We start from the raw sequence: 21552 nt of genomic DNA, 5'->3' as shown, positions 1-21552 counted from the left end.
ATTAAGAATTTGTATAGTTAACCTCCATTTCAAAGCAGACATGAGCAAGTGATTTTTTCCCCTCATCTTTACCTAGTCAGATCACAATGGGAATCATCTATTCTACAAATAAAACTCTTTTGTTTCTTACTACCAAAGAGAAATAGGGATTGGACATCTGATTACTCTCTTTACGGATAACATGACCTTATGAGGTGATGTTGACCCACCAGATCTAATATATTAAGACTTCCTTATGTGCCCTTGATTCCAGATTGACCCTCTTCTTTACAAAGTTAAATATGAATATTAAGAGCTGTATACAAACAAGTATTTGATTACTCTGATGTTTGAACCTCCTTCCACCCTCCAAAGAGAAGTGTGCTAATCACAGCTATGACTTAATAGTAACGTGGTTGGGAAACACAGATTTCCAATGTAGACTACATAGTGATTGGAGGAATTAAGTAAGCCCATATCAACACTGGTAAGCAGGTATTATATCTTCAAGTATGGGCCAATTCTTGTTTTAAGCACTTGTTTTCTCAGTTTTAATAGTCTGGGGGGAAAAAAAGAATATTCCCACTTTATTACTTTAAAAATATCTAGCTTTCACAATTCAGGTAAACAAGTTCATCTTTTAAAGAAATAGATACAGAATATGTTGAGATATATTGGTCCTTGTCTGTGTAATTGAAATTAAAATTTTGATACTAGTACTGAAGGATTTAAAATAGGGCAATGGCAGTATTTAGTGGGGTCTGTGTTAGTTGAGTCATCTAACCACAATATCTGAGGCTCTTCATGGACTACAGGGAAAAAAAAATCTTATAGCATAGAGAAAGTCCAGTATCTTAAAGCCTAAATATATGAATCCATGTTAGAGAGCAATTATTCATATTGCTAAATAATTCACATAATTCCCTTTTAAAATGTTGAGTTTTCCCAGTGAATTTAAATTGTTTATTTTTTTTTTTGTAAGACAGAAAAGTAACTGATAAAATTAGAGGCAGGTAGGACAGAGACACTTAAAAGTGTTAGCAGTCATTGATGACTTAAGAATAAATAGAAATCAAGGATTGCAAAGTGATCCTTCAATCTTAAGTTGAGAACACAGAACTTGATTTTCAAACACACTTTTAAAGACATATCTATTGTGTAAAGTGAGTTCCGCTTATAGTTTCCTTTGCTTGTTTTGAGTGTATATATGTATAATATATGTATATGTATTATAGGTGTGTATATATATATATACATATATATATATATGTATATATATATATACATGTTCAAATATATACACCTAGGTTTTTTCCTTGTCAGCTATGAATCTTAAGAGTTATTTTCTCCTCTAGGCTTTTTCTCAGCTGAAAAGAAAGGGTTACTAAAACTTGAACTTCCTGACAAAATTATTCACTGGTAAGCATCCCCAGCTACCTCTTCCTCATGCCCCTGTGGGCAAAATCATCCCAAATATGACTAGTTTGAATCTGCAGTGTTCTGCTGATTGTAAAGGTAAAAAGGGGACAAGGCATTCCAAATATCTATTAGTGTACTCTGGGGTTAGGAGTGCTGCAATAACACAGAAATTGATTTCCTTCTCTGTTACAAATTGCAAATGGAGATATCCTGACATGCAAAGGGAGGCCTATGAATAGGGAGTACAAGAGAAATATTCACAGTTGAAGAGATAGGTTAGTGTGAACTGGCAAAAGAGAGTTGGTGGGGGCAGAGAAAAATCCATCCAAAGGAATATCCCTCTGACTAATGCAGCAGAGTTTATTTTTGAATGAAAGCAATGTGGGCTTAAATTAAATGTCAAATATAATTTAGCATTAAGGCTTGAAGTGGCTGATGGTGTTCGTGGAAAAACTGACAGCTCTTCTGAGTGGTTAATTGCTACCCCCTCCCCCATCCAATCCCCTTATAAAAAGATCTACTTTCCATAGGTAAGTCTTCAATCTACTCCAATGAAGAAGTCTTTTTTAAAAGATGAAAACTAGATGGCTTTGCTGGAAACAGATAGGGTCACTGCATCAAAGTTGTTCTTTTAAATGATGGCTTAATTGAACATAGCCTCACCTACTTAGTTGGCTTTTACTCAATATCTACTCCAAGGGTCCTTGAAGTAGCAGATGAACTAGAATGAGTCTGAATGGAAAGTTGCAATGGAATGTGAGACAAAGAAAAATGGGACATCTCTGAGTGTAAGAAAGAACTCTAAAGAGCATGCTTCTCTAGGAGGAAGGATGGGGGACAGAAAAAGTAAAGAGAAAAGGAAAGGGAGATGGAAGAAGGAAAAATAGGAGGAAGCAAAGAAAAGGGGAGAGGAGAGGGGTCTAAAGAAGAGAGAAGAGGATTATATGCCTCCCTGCATTTCCTGATGTGGACTCAGCTTTAGAACAAACATACAGAGGAAACTTGTTCTCATGGGATTTTACAGCCAAGCAAGCTAGAAATCATGTTAGAAAGCCCAGTCTTGTGAGATTTCCAATCCAATTTCCAGACCAAGGAGGTATAGATATGTTCAGATAAACATCAGCTTTCAGGCTACAAGCTTTTGGATGTTTCCTCAAACCTTTTAGACTCATCTACCACTAATATCCATTAAAACATTATTTCCAGTTTTTCTCCTTCCACATAAATCCTGTTTTAGCTATTCTCAATAAATTAGAACTGGATATCAAAATGGCCATTGTTGTGTGAACAGATGCTGGATAATAGAGGGAGGAAAAAAATGTACACTGGTCACAACAAAGCATCTGTTATTTGCTTTGTGACTTGGGTCAGTCACTTTACTTTTGTGGGTCTCAGTTTCCTTGTCTATAAAATTTTTAGACTAGAAAACCCAGTTCATATTTATGTAGCAGTTTAAAGTTTATAAATCACTTTCCTCACAATAATCCTGTGAATAAGGGAAAATGAGTACATTTTTTTCCCTTTTACTATGAGGAAACTGAGACTCATATATTTGTCCATTGTGACATAACTAAGCTTCAGAGTTAAGCATTAAAGTAGGATCTCTACCTTCTTTCCACTCTTTCCATATGCCACAAAGACTTCTACAGTCCCTTTTATTATTTATTAAACAGTTTTGTGGGAGGCAGAGGTTCACTGGTATGCAGAATTCACTTGATCACATAACTTGTTCATGAATGGTACTTGTGCCCAGGCTGCAAAGTAACTGTCCACTGTATGTATGTGTGTGTGTGTGCATGTACATGTGTTGTATGTGTGTGTGAGAGAGAGAGAGCATATTTACAGTCCCCTCCTCTGGCTGCTTCCTCATGAGAGTTGGGACACCAGCATAACAATGTGACTCACTTAGAAAGATCCTGATACCAAGGAAGTGGAGAACTATGATGATCAAGAGACCTGCCACAAATCTCAGTCTGATAAATCTTACACAGAATCATTCAGTTTTGAAAGAATCGGGAGGAACTTACACAAGTATATTACATTGTTCCTTCCTGACTAAAAGTGAGTGGTTAGAAACATTTTCTAGGGTGATGAATTCCCTGCAGTTGATAGCCATCCCCACATATTACCACTTTCTTTTTGTGCTAAAATCTTCTACCTGTGATATTCTCTGTCCTTTGATCTTCCCTTATTTTCTAAACTGATACCACCAACACTCTTATTAGCTATTATCACTTTTATGCTGTTGATTGTAGGCACTAGAAATAGAAAATCTTAGCCTTACCAGTCAAGGGAGAATGGGAAATGAGGGTTGTGTCAGTGTTGAGGACAATCCTATTATAGAAGCAGCCATGCTGAGAAAGGAGAGGCCATTCCCCAGTGAATCCTAAGAAGTAAATGCACTTTAGGATCAGAGAGAATTTTAGGACCAGACTTTGATGGCAGAAACTCATTTCATTCCCCTATGTTGTCAAGGCCCCTGGGACCATGCTAATATATCTCTATTGTCTACCAAAATCCATTCTATTGGTGGATGCAGGTAGAGTTCAGGAGAACTGGGAGTAAATGACCTAGCCAACCCTTATATAACAATGGAAGTTATGCAAGTGAATAGGAGATAAGTTTTATTCTTCTGAGAAAGTATGACATAATAAGCTTAGCATAAATGCAAGCTTTAGGCAGCCAAAGTATAACATCAAGTGGAAACTTGGCTTATTTTGGGGGGAAGGGGTCCCTATAGACAACCAATCAGAATCATTCAGGGAAATGAACAAAAGACTCATAAAATCTCACATCTATATAGGATCTTAGAGATCTTCTTCCCCAATACCCCTCATCAACTCAAGTCAATAAGTGTTTAGTAAAATCGTGCCAGACACTTTGCTAAGTATTGGTGTATAAGTAAGAAGAAAGACAAAGATGAAGATACTAAACAGAGAAGCTAAATGACTTGCCCAAGTTACAGAACTAATCTGAAGAAGCAAATGTCTTCTGATTTCCAGGACAGTGCTCTTCTCATTATGTTATGTTGTTTCCATATAATATAAATGGGGTAATGATTGGATAAAGATATTAACTTAATAGTATAGGGGATTCCCAGGTAAGGAAACTATCTCTATCAATTCAGATTGACACCACTTTTACAATTTATCATCATAGGTGCCTAAAGGAGTGAGATGCTAAATGACTTGCCCAAGGGTATATAGCCAATGTCTATCAGAGATAGAACTTGAACCCAGGTTTTCTTGGTTCCAAAGCCAGTCTCCAGCCACTCTGGTCCACTACTACTCATTAAATGTTGACCAAATTCACTGAATAGTCATATCTTTTCTGAATTATCATATTTAGTTGTTGTTATTCCATCATTCAGTTATGCCCAACTCTTAGTGAACTCATGGACTATACCATCTACATGGCTTTCTTGGCAAGGGTACTGAAGTTGTTCACCATTTCTTTATTCAGTGAATTAAGGTCATCAGAGGGTAAGTGACTTGCCATGGTCACACACGGTCACACAGTTAGTGACTGAGGTCAGATGTGAATTCAGATCTACCTGAATTCAGACCCAGTGCTCTATCCACTGAATCATCTAGCTGCCTCCTTTCCCTTTAATTACTGAGTATGTTAATTAAGTTCAAGCTAAATATAAACATTCAATTAGGGGAAATATTAAAAAGTATAAACCCTAATTTTTCTATTTTCTATGTCATCATGTTTTTGTATTATTAAAGAAAAAAAAAACAAACTGAAACTAGATTTGTTGTTTTGTGAAGGATGCAAGCTCCTTGAGAAAAGCGACTAGTTAATTTTTTTTTGGAACCATGGGCCTTGAACAGAATACAAGAGAAGAGTTTTGGGGATGGATGACCTTACAGGTTGTCCAGTTGAACCCCTTTGTTTTATAGTTTAAGAAAATGAAGCTTATAGACAGGGAGTTAGTAAGTAGGAGAGTTGGGATTCAAAATGGGATCATCTGATTTCAAATTTAGACTTTTTTTTGTTATTCTACATTGCTTCCCAGCAAAAATTGAATTTTCTAGAAGAAAGAATTGAAATTTGCAAGGATTCTTTGAATTTTATAAACTTTTTTATAACTAAAGGAAATATTACAATTCTGGATTATGAAATTTGCCAAAGATTTAAATTAGCTGAATAATTATTTATAAGATGGTACTTTGACAAGTTTTGAGGAAACCAGAAGAACTATAATTCAAAACATTCATTTCTCATGATTTTTTATTACTTTTGTAATAATTACCTAGTGTCATATTTAGAGACTACCTTTCTCTGCAGAGCTAATCAAGCCTCAGAAGATTTATATCTTTACAACTTTGTATCTTTTGGGGAGAATTTAAAAGCAGAATTAGTACCATTTGTTGTTCCCACTTGACTAGTGAAATGTTGATGCATTTTCAGATTTGTCATTGGGTACTTTTTGGCTTTGTGTATCCTAGATCAAAATATTTCATAAATTCTGGGCTAAGTGATGTGATATATAAGTAACATATATAGCTATCTTTTGGTTTTGCTTATTAATTATTAATAATGTCTCCACACAAATATTTTAATGTATATTTAAAATTTAATATTTCTGTAATGAAAAAGTTGTATGAAAAGTCAAAAAGAAAATATTTCCTTTTTAAAATTCCTATAAACCTTTAAAATCTCCAAATTATAGAAAATTTGCATAAGTAGAATCAGCTAGGATGATATCTCAGGCAGCTGTACCTGAAGTTTTAAAGAGAAAATTTTCAAGCATGTGTAAAAGACCTTTTAAAAATAAGAGTGATTCTAGAAAAATAAATACAGGTCAGGCACATACATGTAATTCCCACTAACTTGTTGGATTGTTTCAGTTTGGATTTTTTGTTGTCATTGACTGCTTGTCCACACTGTGGGACTTAAATAGTGAACCTCCCAGCGTGGGAGGAGAGTAAATGGCATCAGAATGCTCAAGGAGAGGTGAACTGGCCCTGGTTGGAGTTTTGGTGAAAGTTTTGGTACTGGCTAGCAATGGGCTGTGTCTGTGACTGTTGTTCTTTTAACCTGAGTTTGAATTGGACACCCAGTCCCAAAGAAAAAAGACAGAATTAAATAGTCAAGTAATACCTTCAAGCATGAATATTCCAGTTGGAAAAAAAGAAGCATCTAACTTGAGGCAAAACAAGATAATTTACTACTGATTAAGAAAAAAAGAACATTTCCATGAATGTTGGCATTGCCATTTCTACAAGGTCTTTGTGAATATATTCCAAATCAAAAGAACTAGAATGGCATATCAGTCAAAGATAGGGTACAAATATGCAAGACATCAAGGTGGATCTTTAGAATAACATCCCTGACTAAAAGTATTCAAAGAAATATCAAGTATACTTTCATTTCAAGAAGATCTTTGACAAAGTTTCTCAGAATTCTTGTTAAAAATATGTAGAGATACAGAATGGGTGATAATATAGTTGGATTTATTTGGAAATGATTAAATGTCTTTATACAGAGAGGGGTGATCAATTAATCTGAACACATATATAACATCAATGGATTGCCCAGACTTATCCTTGGTGCTGTTCTGTTAAAAAAGATTTCTTGTAGTCTCTGGTTGAATTTTTATAAAATCTACAGGTGACAATATTTTGAGAGAGATGGATAGTTACAAGATGGCAATTTGTTGAGTATATTGAAATGGAGATTCTCTTGTAGGTGTGAATTTAACTAAGTAGTTGAAATCCCTTTCAACCATAAAATTATATTATTCTAAATGCAAGACAAAACATTCACATCTTAGGAAAGACATTGATAAATTGTAGATCATCCCAAGAAATCATGGGATGAAGTATTTATTTTAACTGATCTAGAAAAGAATGGTTGCTTTATTGAATGAAGGCTGTGTAAGGTAGTGCTGATCATACAAGTAAACAAGGATATATTCTCCTTATGCCCCCAAAAGATTCCACATGAGGAGAAGCCAATTTTACTATAAGCAAGAATTCCCTAATAAATGGAACTGTGCTGAAGTGAAATGGGATATCTCATTACATACTGAGTTACCCATCCCTAAGAAACTGTAATATAAGGTTAATAATCTTCTGTTCAGGATGTTTGAGAAAGGATTCATGTCTGCACAGGACTGGTATTAAATGAACTTGTAAAGGCTTTTCCCTCCATTTTTAAGATTCCCAGATTGCATTATTCTAACTATGAGTCATAAATGATGGAGTTTTTCATTTACCAAAATAGACTGAGGTATACTCTACATCTGAAACCCCTGTGATATCTAAAATATTTACCACTTATTTGACACTTAAACTGACTTCCATTATCCCTTTCCACTTGTTTACATATGTACATTGTCCCTTCAACTGAACTATCCACTCCTGAAGGGCAGGTTCTGAGTGTACTCTTCATTCTTCTTCCTTTCATCTCATGCTTAGAACCTAACATATTAGCCTATTCATAGCAGACATCTGATGAACATTTTGTTGATTGACTGAATGTGTTATTGAAGATAACTAGAAAAGAGATTAATTTAACATGATCAAAAGGTAAATTTGTTCTGGAGCATTACTCTAATTAATGGGGTAAATTTGGCCCTCAGTTATGAGCCAATTCCAACTGACTTCAGAGACAGTAGTATAGAAACAACTGAGGACAAAATCCAGCCAAATTTGCCCAAAGCAATGGGAAGATTAATGATATTGGCAGAATGATGGATGGCATTACCCTGAGAATGAGATACAGTACCTAACATTTCCCATTTCCCAGTGGATTAAGTAACATAGTTATTCATGCACAATGATTTTTTTTTTAGTATAGCCATGGCTGATTTAATATGGACCACAAACATGAAGGAATATGCAAAAATATGACTAAAATATAGATGCCTTTTCTGTATGATGGCAAATATTTTGTTGTTTGCAAAAATCTTCAAAATCAACAGAAATGATCAACTTTCATCTGTATGTTCAAAAGTATTTAGATATGAATATAAATCGTCATTTCCTATATTTATAAACTAGTATAATTTTTTGGCTTTATAAAGATATAATTGTATTTGACATCACATAATTTTGGCCAAGCTCACAGTTCTAAATTAAGAAAACTGAAAATAGACTTTAGGAAATGTATGTAAGCTCCTTGAGGGCAGGGACTGTTTTTGTTTGTTTAGTTGTATCAGCAGCACCTAGCATATAATCTTTCACATAGTAAATGCTTAGCAAATTCTTGTTGAATTTGATTGAGTTGAATTGTAAATCCATGGACTCAGTTACTATGAAGTGGAACAAAGTTTGTGGAGAAGGGCCTTGACGTCCTTTTTTCCCATTACCAACATCACTGTTAGATTGGTCCCCTCATCTGTGATCCCTTTCCTGATTAGCACAAATTTGCTATCAGGGCTATGTGTTTAATCTTCCTACTTCAGGACTAAATTGGCAAGTATAAAAGTCTCCAATAATTGAAGAGATCTTGTAATACAAACACTTCCCCCACTAAATGGTCATGAAGTCTGAAATTCTGCCACTTTTGATAGTGTTTGAAATAGCTTTGTCCTTCCTGAACAATATTGGGGAGTAATTGGGAGCTGCTTTCCCAGATGGCTAACTGGTGGCTGCTACACCTACATCCTGAGTGATCTTTTGAACTATAGGAATCCTAGTAACTCTACCTCTTTCATTGACCTGCTCTCATTCCCCTTGACAGTATATTCATCCAAAGAACATGGCTGTACCTCCTGTATAGATTTCTACCCAAATCCTTCTGTATTTGTTTAACTGTGGCTGAAGATGTGGCTCCCATTTCTCCTGCTGAGATTTGTGGAGTATTTTCCCTACTGTGATTTTTGATTTACTGGTTTGAACCACCATTACCGGAGTTTCCAGGTCATTCTTATTTCACGCTGTTCTCTACTCCTCATTCCTCTGACTTCTCTATTTTCTTGTCAGTAGCTTTATCACCCCAGTGATTCTTCTGCCCTTCTCTTGAATGGTGAGACCTACCCTGGGTCCACTATTGTATTTGGCGTCCAGGCTATGATCATTTCAGTTCCAGTTTCATTCCTCAGTATCTATACTTCTTCAATTCCTCACTAGTTGCTTTAGTGTCCTCCCAGTTTTCCACCTCTTCTTAATATTTTCTCTTCCCTCACAGAACCCGAGAACTTTATAGCTTGTATTTATATTCTTGGTGCTTAGTAAAATGTCTACTAAACATTTAATAATGCTCTATCATTTTTTCTCCTCCTACCACTCGTTTCTTGGTTGAATCAATCTTCTCTCTCCCTCTCCCTCTCCCTCTCCCTCTCCCTCTCCCTCTCCCTCTCCCTCTCCCTCTCCCTCTCCCTCTCCCCCCTACCTACCCCCAGCCTTGAGATATATATATATATATATATATATATATATATATATATATATAATCCCAATGGTGTTACTCTGATTGCTAATACATGAATAGCCAGCTTCAAAGAACCCACTAGTGCTGGTAGTCAATCACACAGAGGAATAAAACAGTATGCTGAAAAGGAATCATTATGTTTGTTGACTTATGAGTGACCTCATTCCTCAGACACAGATTCTAGCTATTCAGCCAATAATCAGATGACCGAGTTACGATTTTCAAGTGAGACTAAGGGAGTTAGTTAACAACACTAATTTCATTCTCATCTTATATCTTCACCTGTCTATAAATTCATGGCTTTTCATAGTGCCCACTACAGGGCACCAGGTATTTGGTTTTCTCCTAGAAGACAACAATTTGATGCTATCCTAGGTGTTACTGACAAGCCCAGGAGAAATTTCTCTCTGGTAAGATGTATGGAGATTTTGTTATCAGCCTCTTGCTTTTCATCTCAACTGTCTTTGACACTCCCAGAAATGTGCCCGAGTCTTCATTAAGTATTCTCTTTGTCTCTTCTCAATCTGGTGTCATCCCTTCATAAGTACATAAAGGACTCATTCATTAATACATAAATTTAAAGTCAGACTTTCAAGTTTCTTTTTTCAAATGCCTTCTTCAAATAAAAACCAGGACAATCTATGACTTTCTGTACTTTACAGGCCTCATACTGCTGAGTGTGTATCTGCTTTTGATTTTCAATTTCAGGTATGTATTTTTTTTTTGTCAATGATTTCTCTACTCAGATTTGCAAACCCTAAGGTTTACCACATTTAGAAGTTTTTAAAGTTATATTATGTCTTTTTTGAGATGGAGTTACAGAGAAAGGTTACCTGTACAATAATTATAGATCATTGTGTTCTTTTTCTTTCTTTACAAGGCAACAACTAAATACAGAGTCTATTTCTACTTCATTAAACATTTCTTCCTACTGAAACAGTGTTTTCACTTATTGCCTAAAAGTACAGCAGAATTAAGTGGACTGTGAGTGAGTGGTTAAACCACAAATGATCCAGATGTTTGGGACAGATGCTCACTTAAATTTGTTTTATATTCTTTGGATTGGAAATTTCCATGAGAACCAACTTTTATCAAGATTTTAGAGTAGGCAAGGTCACATTGACCAGACCAATGATTGCTCTAGGTCATGTTGCCTTTGTTTTCATGTGAAATCATATCAATTCCTCCAATGTTTAAAATTATATTCTACAGAGGTCAGCCAAATATTTCTGAGCTATGTGATTTTGGACATTTTTTACCTTAGACCTCAGTTTCTTCATATATGAAATAAGAGCTTGCATTAGGACATATCTAAGATCCCTTCAACTTCAAGTCTTCTACTAATTTATGATTCAGATGGTACAAGACCAAGGTTGGTCTTCAGAAAAATTCTTAAGTCCATATATTTCCTCTTCTCAGGAGCACCTATGCCCCATTTCTCTAGACCTAGTCCTATCTTCCTGCCATCTTGAAATTCTTTAATTTACCACTTATGCTTCATATGTACATATATATGTATACAAACATACATATTTATATGTATATATATGCACATTTTGTTTCCTCTGACAGAATGAAATATTCTTGAGGTCAGTGATAGATTTTCTTTTTTGGTTGTTTTTTTTTAACCTCTCCCCAGTGTCTAGCACTGATACATAATGGTTATTTAATCAGTGCTTGTTGGTTCTTAACTGTCATATTCTATTCCCTCCCTGTCAGATATGAATTCATTGTATTTAAGATATGAGTCATTCCTCATATTATATTCAAGATTAGCATTTTAAATGGAAATACCTTCTAGACTCCTAGAATAAAGTGTTACTGGTAGAATTTCACTCAAGGAGAAAAGCGAGATTATAGACATCCTTGTAGGTAGGGCCATTTTCTTAAAAGCATTTCTCAGATCTCATGAGGTAAATGACCATGTATTAATGAAGTTGACACTGTCTATTCCTGCTCACTATAATATTTAGTTTTAATGCTCCCAACTTTCAATAGAGATTCACTGAAACTTAAGCATTCAGGATAGCTTTTATCAAAACTTGGTATTTCTCCCAGAGTCTAGCAAGAACTCTGCATAAAGAGGAAAATATTTATTTGATGAATAAATTAATGAATTGTCAATTTGCTTTTGTATGATCTTTATATATCCAAACCTAACACTGCAAGAGAATAATCTAAACAATCATAAGCAAGGTATTTTTTTTCCATTTGTCCATCTCTGCTCTAAATTTCAACTAAATTTAATAGCTTGGAAACATTTTTTTCCTAGCTTTTTTTTACATTATACAAGAAGGTCAGAAGTTATTTGATCTACTCTACAACAGCTATTCTAGCCACAGATTACAGAGAGTTTAAAACTTAATGTGATTCATTGGTTTATTTCTCCTTCATTAGGAATTAATTTTTCACTTGACTAGCAATAGTAGGTAGAAACCTCTTCTATCGTTTTTCACATATTGATGTGAGAAAGAAGCTGATTGTGGGTTGCCTTAAGGGAAAGAAAAAAAAGATTTAAACAGAACTGTAACTAGGGTAGGGTGACCAGAGATTGGTCCTGGGACATCATAATACAGAGGGCAGCTTAAATCACTTATTTTCCTTCAACAAGAAGATAATTAACTGAGTTTAGAAGGTACACTCTTCCCTAGGCCTGACTTCTTTTTTTAAACTTCTTCCCTCTGTAGTAACCTCCCAAACAGCATGTCGTGAGCACCCCAGAGTCTCTGCTTCTCTTTCTATATAATTTTATGTCCTGAGATACAAGTTTCTCCTCCAAGTCTTTCTCCTTCAACTAAATTTATCCTATAACATTAATTTGAGAATATCTTTCATACTGCTTCACTGGGACACTTTATAGTACCTTCCCCAGGTCCCAGAAGATCACAACACAGTCAAAATGATGCTTCATTTGAACTCAGAAGACCTGGGCTCAAATTTTTGTTCTCTTACTAACTTCTTGAGGACATTATTATGGCAAATGTGTCAGTTGGATATCTAAGGTATTATTTTCCTCATTTATATATATATGAGGAAACTGAGGCTTTTAAAGATAAAAGAATTTAAATGTTAATATCAGTTAACAACAGGTTTTCCTGATATCAAGTCCAGTGCTCCATCCAATATGCCACAAGCATTTCTACCAGAGAACAAACACTGTTAAATGAAATTTGTTAAATCAAAGGCATGAACCTTTAATTGTGGAATTTCAGGCTTCAGTGAGTTGCTGGGAGCAGTGTGGTTTTGTTTTAATCATAAGATGGCAGGGAGATAGAAGGCTTCACAATACCTCTAAAAACATACTCTATAAGTAGGTACCTTCTCTAGTCATGGAACTCATAATATGCCAAAGGCTCAAAGCACCTTAATAGACAATAAGGTTCATGAAAGATGAAGCAATTTGAGATTAGCTAGCATTTAGTGATGAAATTGGGCCTTAAGTCTAGTCCTTTGGAATCCCAAATCAGTGGTAATCTACTATATGATATTTTATTTATTTTTTCTGTTCTGGATGGTAGTTTCTTGGATATTAGGAAGAGAATCAGGATCTGTATCATTATAAATCACAGTTAGAGATAAATGAATCAACTAGCATCACTAGAGAAGATGTGCTTCTATATAGCTTGGGTTAATTGATATAATTTTTTGGTAGTGAAGTCACATAACCCAGATAATATGTGGAGAAAACATAAGGGTAGATATGGTTCCTCCCAACTCTCTAGTATACTGTGATAAATATTTATTAACTTAGTGATGAAAATGAGGTTACTGTTTAATTAGGTTAGTTTATTTATTGGTCCTAATAATAACTAAATAATAACATGTTGCTTGAATTTATAAACCATGGACCATGAAAGCCTGAATTGAAGGAACTATGTGACATGATGATAGTGACTCTAAGATGGGCTGGTATAGTATTCCATCCCTAAATCATCCTCATGTCCTATTGAGAAAACCAGCTAGAGTAGGCTGGAACTTGCAAAGTGGACCATGATGTTGCCCCCAAATGGAAACCTATAAGCAAACCCTTTGCTGAGGTAGCAAATTCCGGGAATGCACTTCTTGGTGGTGTTGGTTGTTGAATTTGAAACCAAGATAGGGCTTATGCCCACGAACCCACAGAGAGTTCAGTTAAAGAACATTATGGAACTGAAGACACAGTAATGGAAAATATGTCCTGCCACAACTCCTGCTTACTGTCAATGGTGAACAATAAAGAGAGAATTGCTTCCATGAATCACAAATCCCACCACTGTGCCACAACCAATATTGTCCTTCAAAAACTGGAAAGATAAAATTCACTAAAGTAAGCACAATTATATAACATCCTACACTATCCAGCTTTGCTCTTTAAAACCAATCTAAATTCAATTTAAAAAAATATTAAAAAGTAATACTGGTTCAGGTATACACTATATTTCTAAATTTCTGTTTAATTCCATCAACAAGCAGGACCTAAAGATCTGGGAAACAGGAAATGCCAAAAGAGCTTGTCTATTTAGTTCATTTTGCAGTAAATAAAATGTAATTTGCCTCTTTAAGTGACTCATTTACATTTATTTGTTTAATCTGAGGGCATCTATTGAAGAATCACCCCCTCCCTCCCAATCCTTAATACACATACTCTTAATAAAGCTATTCTTTGGAAGCAAGAAGTGTGTCTACCACAGTGCAGGAGTGTGTGGACTCTAGTCCATAGTTGTAGTGGAGCCAAGACCTAGTTCAGTTCTGAGCTAGTCACCCCTTTCACTGTATAAAGGCAGGGTTCCATCTTTGTTGCTTTCTTTTTATACTGGTACAATGTGCCAGTTTTCAAGGGAAACAAACACTGGTCTTTGAGGCCAAGGAGGTGAAATGTTAATGTAGAATCTGATGCGTTAGCTAGGCTTCTATGAAATCTCTCTGTCTAGATGTAAACATGCAAAAAGACTCAATGTTGATTTTTCAGGGGTCAGCTTTGAATCCAGGTTAAAAAAGTAGCTCTCCTCCTCCCCCTCCAAACTTCAGCATATAATGGGAATCTTTCAGTATTAGTCAAATAAACTTTCTTTCATTCTTTTTCTTTTATCCCTGTTATTTATCTCCATCACATTGGCGCAGTTTAGGAGAAGAGGAAGAAGCCAGCAGCAGGCTTTGCCTTAATTACTGGGGTCTTTCTTTAGTAAACAATGAAAAGTGATTCGAGATGTTTTTTGGCACTCACGGTCCAATGCCACCTAGTGAGGGTACATGCAACAAAGGGACTGCTTATTGGAAGAAATTACTCAGCTAACTCAACTTGTGTATCTTTGAGTCAGACATTTTTTCAGCATCTTTAACCCATTTATCAATGCACAATTACTGTCACCATTGTGTCTTGTCATTAGGCGGAAGGTTACAAGTGCCAGTCGGCATCCAGAAAAAAAAATTGTAGTAATGTTGGCATAATTTTTCATTATCATCTTCATTAACCACAGCTAGTGATGGGAAGAGTTTACCCTTGCTCCTGTCATCGTCATGACAACGCTCCCAAAGCTTGCCTGCCCAGTGTCCAGCAGATAGGGGAAGCTGAATGTCCTCATTATTCCGCCTCTTGCATGCCTTGCCCATGCCAAGGGGAAACGTGATGCACAGGGCTAGTGATTTATCCCCTGTGATTTCTCTTGACAGCCTGGTATGGTGTCTCGGCTTAAGGCAATTGGTCTGATTTCACAGTTTAATTACTGCTAATCTGAGAGAGCATGGCCAATGCTAATGAGCTAGCTGCAATCAAAGCAATAATGGTGGAACTTGCCCAGTTTGATTCTCTGACTCCTCCTTGCCTCCAATCCTCCTCAACAAAATTCCCTGATTTGGAACCAAAAGGTTCCTGCCTTTTTTCCCCCACCCCAAGCAGAACAGAAAGATTTCAAAGAGAAAAAAACAAATCAAGGTCATAAAATTTCTTATTAAGTAACTTCAAACATGCATTGAAAACAGAGCCACTTTTATAAAAAAAGGAGTAATAATGTTTCAAATCCACCGGAATATTGCTGTTCTAAGTTGTGATATAGTGTTGAATTCAGGATAACACGGATCTCTGATGCCCCCCAACATGTTTTTTTAACAGAAACTAGACATGATAGCACAATTTCATCATATGAGATAGTCTCCTTGTATCTAACAACACTTAGAACTGTGCTTGTGATGTTACAGAGTATTTGGGATGTATTTTTACTGTATTTTCACTATTATGATAGGATTTTCTTATAACACCCTCACCTTCCCCATTGGTCTTTTTAAAAATTTTAGATTGAGAATATTTAATAAGTCTTATAAAGTGGATTGTCCACAAAGTTATATATAGAGATTATATTTCTATAAATTAAAAATGTATGATCAGAAATACGGTTAAGTATATAAGGGGGAGATATTTAGTATATCTTCAAAGGTGCTTTATTTCAGAAATGTGAGCAAAAATGTTGCCAAGCTTAAATTGAAGAACCTCTGAATAATACAATCAAATATTCTTCCAATGACAAAATCAATAGTGCATTTGTGAGTAAATATTGTCCATCCAAAATGAATATTTACTACTGATAATCATTCCTGATTGGTGCACACAATCTTCGTTATAGTGAGTGACAAGTCATTTTCCATACAACTTTATAGTACAGTATGATTTTATAGCGTGATTAGTACTATTTGATTAATTTCTCATAATTTCATTCATATCGGCATTAAAAATCATATATATATATATATATATGTATAAACTGGAGGCTTTGGTTCTCTTAAAAATATCAAACCATTACTCACAGAAAACATATTATCTGTAGTTTCTTTTTCATTCTGAAAAATTAATCTACCTATCAAGTTCTTTTCTCTTTTTTGGTCAGTTTTTCCCCCAGCTCCTCTATTTTTTAACAAGTGCCCAGAGCAGCCATGTTCATTCCACTATTACTCTTTGAACTCTCTGGACTTCTTTATCTACCATTCCTTCTTTAGCATGCTTTTCACCTTTTTAAATATGTTTTTCTTCATTAGAAGGTAAGCTCATTGAGGGACTATCTTTTTTTTTTATCCTGCATTTGTATTCACAGTGCTTAACACAGTGCCTAAACACAGGAAAAGATTTTTAAAAGCTTGATTTGATTGAACTTGTCATCATAGGGGCTGGTAAAATGACACAGTGCAAAGAGTATTAACTGTGGCATCAAAGAAGTTCAGTTCAAATTTTATCTTTGATGCTTATTACTTATGTGGTCCTGAATAAGTAACTTGATGTCCTTCATCCTTAGCTTCCTCATTTGTATAATGAGGGTGTTGGAATGAATAACCTTTAGAATCTCTTCTAGCTCCAGATCTATGAACCTTTGAATAAATAGTATCATCCTAATTACCTATCATTACTTATTGGTTATGTTAATTAAGGATTTTTAAACAGTAAAATGAATAGAAATCAAAATTTTAAGTATTTTCAAGGGATAGACTGGCCACTTATCAAGGAGAAGATACCATGAAGTGTCTAGAAATCTAAATGAAGGTCCTGAGCACACGGGGTAAACTATCCAGTGGAGGATTTATAGTGGGATATGGATAAGAATTGCTTGCACTAATTAAAAGAGAACACAGATGGATTTCAATTTGTATCTTTGGAGGGAACCACCTACATACAGTGATAAGACTATCAGGCTATCAAAACATTTTCCTCACTGAGGGTCTAAGGAGGTTTTATCTTTATGATCAAATGTGAATTTCTCTACTATTGTTAGACTAAGTAACACTAAACTATGTGAGATATCAGAATTATAAAGCTGACTTCTTTCCAAAATCTATGAAATCCATGAAGTCCAAAGACATTTTTGCATTCCTTGTTGGGAAGGAACTTCTGTTCAAAATATATTGTGCACTTTCATCCAATGATAAAGCAAAGCTAGAAGAGTCCTACAGACTTTACTTCATACTCTTAAGAATTAGATGCTTCACTTTAACTAAAATGAGTTTTATTTTTTTTCCTTAACAGATGGGTCTGCACAATATGCATGTATTGTCATAAAATAAATAAATAAAACCCAGTAGAATGTAGGATCCATGAGTTCAGGGAGCACTTTCCCTTAAAAATAAAAAAGAAACAACTTTGCATTCCTAGCACTTAGCACAATGCTTTATAGCAGGAGATACATAATGTTTGTTGAATTGAACTGAATGGAATTAAACAAAATTGACTTTTGGCCCATTGCACTTTTTTCCATATCCCCTTACCACAACCTGCCATTATCCACAAATTCTCCTCTACTGGTTCCAGGTAAGTGTCTTCTTCAAAGAACCTAATGGACTATTATTCAGGCCAAGTACTTCCTCAGATGTCTTCTATCCTCCCCTCTCTCCTCCTTAAAACTTTTCTTCTCTAGGGGTAGATTTCAGTTAAAGAAAAAAAAAAGGAGATAATCTAATTCACACTGAAGTGTTAATGAGTGATAATAGCTTGATAAGCTTTAATGCTCCCAGCTGTATTTTTGTTTTTAAAAGAGGATGTTTAAAAGGGCAGGCAGCTGTGGTTTGGGGAAAGAGCTTTGTGTGATGATCTGGATTGAGTCCCTGCACCACATTCCTAGTTATACATGAGGATTGGGATAAATGATCTCTAAGTGTCTTTACAACTCTAAATCCTATGATCCTAAGTCACTTCACCACCCTGGATCTCAGAGTTTTTTATCTTTAAAAGGTAACAACACAGGATTAAATGAGATGGCAAGTACCATATTATAAAAAAGCTAAATATTATTTAAACAATGTGATTATTTGTTATATCTCTCAGGATAAGCTTCTTCTGCGCTTTTTGTGGTGGTTATGAATTAGAAATCAAAGGGATGTCTATCAATTGAGAAATGGCTAAAAAAGCTGTGACATATGATTGCTATTTGTTTTTATTTTTTGTTATTTATATCATTGTGCTATTAAAAATGACAAGCATGATAAATTCAGGCAAACCTAGACAGACTAATATGAACTGATGCAAAGTGAAATGAACAGAACCAGAACATTGTACATAATAGCAATATTATAAAGTACTGTGAATAACTTATTTATTCTTAGCAATTTAATAATTGAAGACAATCCCAGAGACTAATGATAAATGATATCTACCTCTAAAAAGAACAAATATTGTTTGCAGACTGAAGGATGCATGAACACGCAAACAAAAAACAACGCAAGCTTTCTTGAGGGCAAAGATTTTGGTTTTATTTGATTTTTCCTATTTTTTTTGTTTTTGAATCTCCAGGTCCTGAACAATAGAAGATAATTAAAAAATTTGTTAGTGACTTGATTCAGAGCAGTTATGTGGTGCAGAAGATAGTGCACTTAATTTGGAACCAGGAAAACTTATCTTCCCGAGTTCAAATCTGACTCAGACAACTTAGTAACTTCTATGAACCCAAGCAAGTCAATTAACACTGTTTACTTCAGTTTCACATCTTTAAAATGAGCTGGAGAAGGAAATGATAAATTATTCCAGTATCCCTTCCAAGAAAACCTCAAATGGGGTCACAGAAAATCAGACACAAGTGGAATGACTGAACAACGACAACAACAGTAATTTGATTCTAATGTCAGAATTGTCCATAGCTGATGGAGGAGATGCATCAGGGTGAATATACTTTCCCTATGTTTCTTAAGAAACACAGCTGTCTATCTATTCCATTTATTCTAAAGACAACTCCTGTTCACTACATGTGCTTGGTGGCACACAGCAGATATTCAATAAATTATTTGCTTGTCTTAGAGTTAACTGGTTAAGTATATAGAATGCTGGACTTAGAATCAGGAAGACCTGAGTCCAAATCTGATTGCAATTACAAACTGTGTGACCCTGAATAGGTCATTTAACTTCTGCCTTCCTCAGTTTCATCATTTGTAAAATGAGATAATAGCAACTTTCAGCATTGTTGTGAATACAAAATGAGACTGGGTCTATAAAGTGTTTTGCATGTCTTAAAAGTGCTAGTACTATCATTATCTAAAGACATTGAGGGGAAAAGGAGCTTAGCTTTTTTTTCCTTCTAGAGCATCAAGATTAAGGGTAGAAACCTTTCCAATATTGAGGACTAAGCCTGGTTCTAAGGTATGTTAGGGGAGAATGAACCATTGTGGGGGTGGAGTAGGGTGGAGAAGGGGACTTAGAATAAATCATAGTATGTATCTTCCTCTTGCCACCATTTTATAGGGGTAAATTAGGCAAAAAATGAGTATTAAGAGCCAAACTTTAAGGAGAAAGTCATAAAAGGATAAGAAGTAAATAGAATGAAGGGCCATCCCATGGATTTGCCTTTGTGATTATAGAAGCAGAGGGAGTTTAGATTTAGAGGATTTGAATTTTTGATCCTCCTGGCCCTATTATTTTTTATCTATAGGCTTCCATTTCACAGAAACACAGACTCTGAATGGGAAGGGGATCTGAAAGGTCATATAGTCTAAAAAACTTTACCTGCCCTGAAATATCATTTATGGCATCCCTTCAAAGTAGTCACCCAACTTTTGGCAAAGACCTCTAACATGTGGGAACCTACTACCTTCTCCCCCAAGTCAATTCATTCCACTTTGAAGGGTTCTAATCATGGTAAAAAATTATATTGAGCCTAAATCTGCTTCTCTGAACTTCTTATTTGTCTGTCTACAAGAATCATTTTAGCTAATGGACCCATGGAAAAAAACTGGAATCTCACATTCCCTACTTCTGACTAAATGTTCACCTACCAAAACTTGGGGCTAGAGGTAGCCATGCCAATTCATCCTACCTTAAAGAGAACCCTTCAAGTCTGTATTATAGTTAAGAGCATGATCATCATTGATAAATCCAGAGGATTTTCTCATTTCTTATTTTGACCTCACTTCAACTTTCGATTCGATTGACCAACTCCTCCTGGATACTCACACCTCTCTGTACTTTTGTATATGATTCTCATATACTTTACTTAACTGCTTCCTCTTGGTCTTCTTTACAGATTCATCATTTGTATACTGAGTTGTATTTGTGAGTATACAACAGAGTTCTCTGGTGGATCCTCTCCTAATCTTTCTCTATATCTCTTTCCTTGGGATCTTCATCAGCTTTCATGGATTCAACTATTATCTCTATGCAAATGAATACCAAATTCATATATCCAGACCATATCTTTCTCCTGAGTTATAATCCCACATTTCTAACTGACTGACAGTTCCTGCTGTCATCCAAACAGCTGGATGTTTCACAGGTATCTTTAAATTAATATATTAAAAATCAAACATCTTTTCCCTTAAAACCAACTAAGCTTTCTTCTAATGTTATTGTTTCCATAAATGCACCATCATCCCTTCAGTTTTCTAACTTTGCAAACTAGGAATCATTCTTGACTCTTGTATTCCCCATATCCTATTAGTTGCCAAATCTGATCAAGTCTAGCTATTCAACATCTGTTGCATCTGTCTCTTTTCTCTACTCAAGCCAAAAACCACTCTAATCTGATCCCTCACCAGCCCTTGCCTGAACTGTTAAAATCCTTTACACAGCTGACAAATTGATATTCCTAAAGGGTAGGTTTAACCATGTGATTAGGATAAAATAACATCTCCTTTGGCACTTAAAGCCCTTCACAATTTGATTCCAGTCTCTCTTTAGAGACTGATTAGACATCACTTTCCCATATGCACTCTATGTTCCAGCCTCAATGGTTTATTTACAGTTCTTTTACACACTCATCTGTCTCTCTTCTCTCTGCCTTTATAGTCCCCCAAACCTTGAATGGTTTTCCTTTATCATGTCAACATCTT

The sequence above is a fragment of the Macrotis lagotis genome, chromosome 7, assembly GCF_037893015.1.
Source record: "Macrotis lagotis isolate mMagLag1 chromosome 7, bilby.v1.9.chrom.fasta, whole genome shotgun sequence".
In the NCBI taxonomy this organism is placed as follows: domain Eukaryota; kingdom Metazoa; phylum Chordata; class Mammalia; order Peramelemorphia; family Peramelidae; genus Macrotis; species Macrotis lagotis.
The sequence above is the reverse complement of the archived record's forward strand: the minus strand, read 5'-3'. Positions refer to the sequence as shown.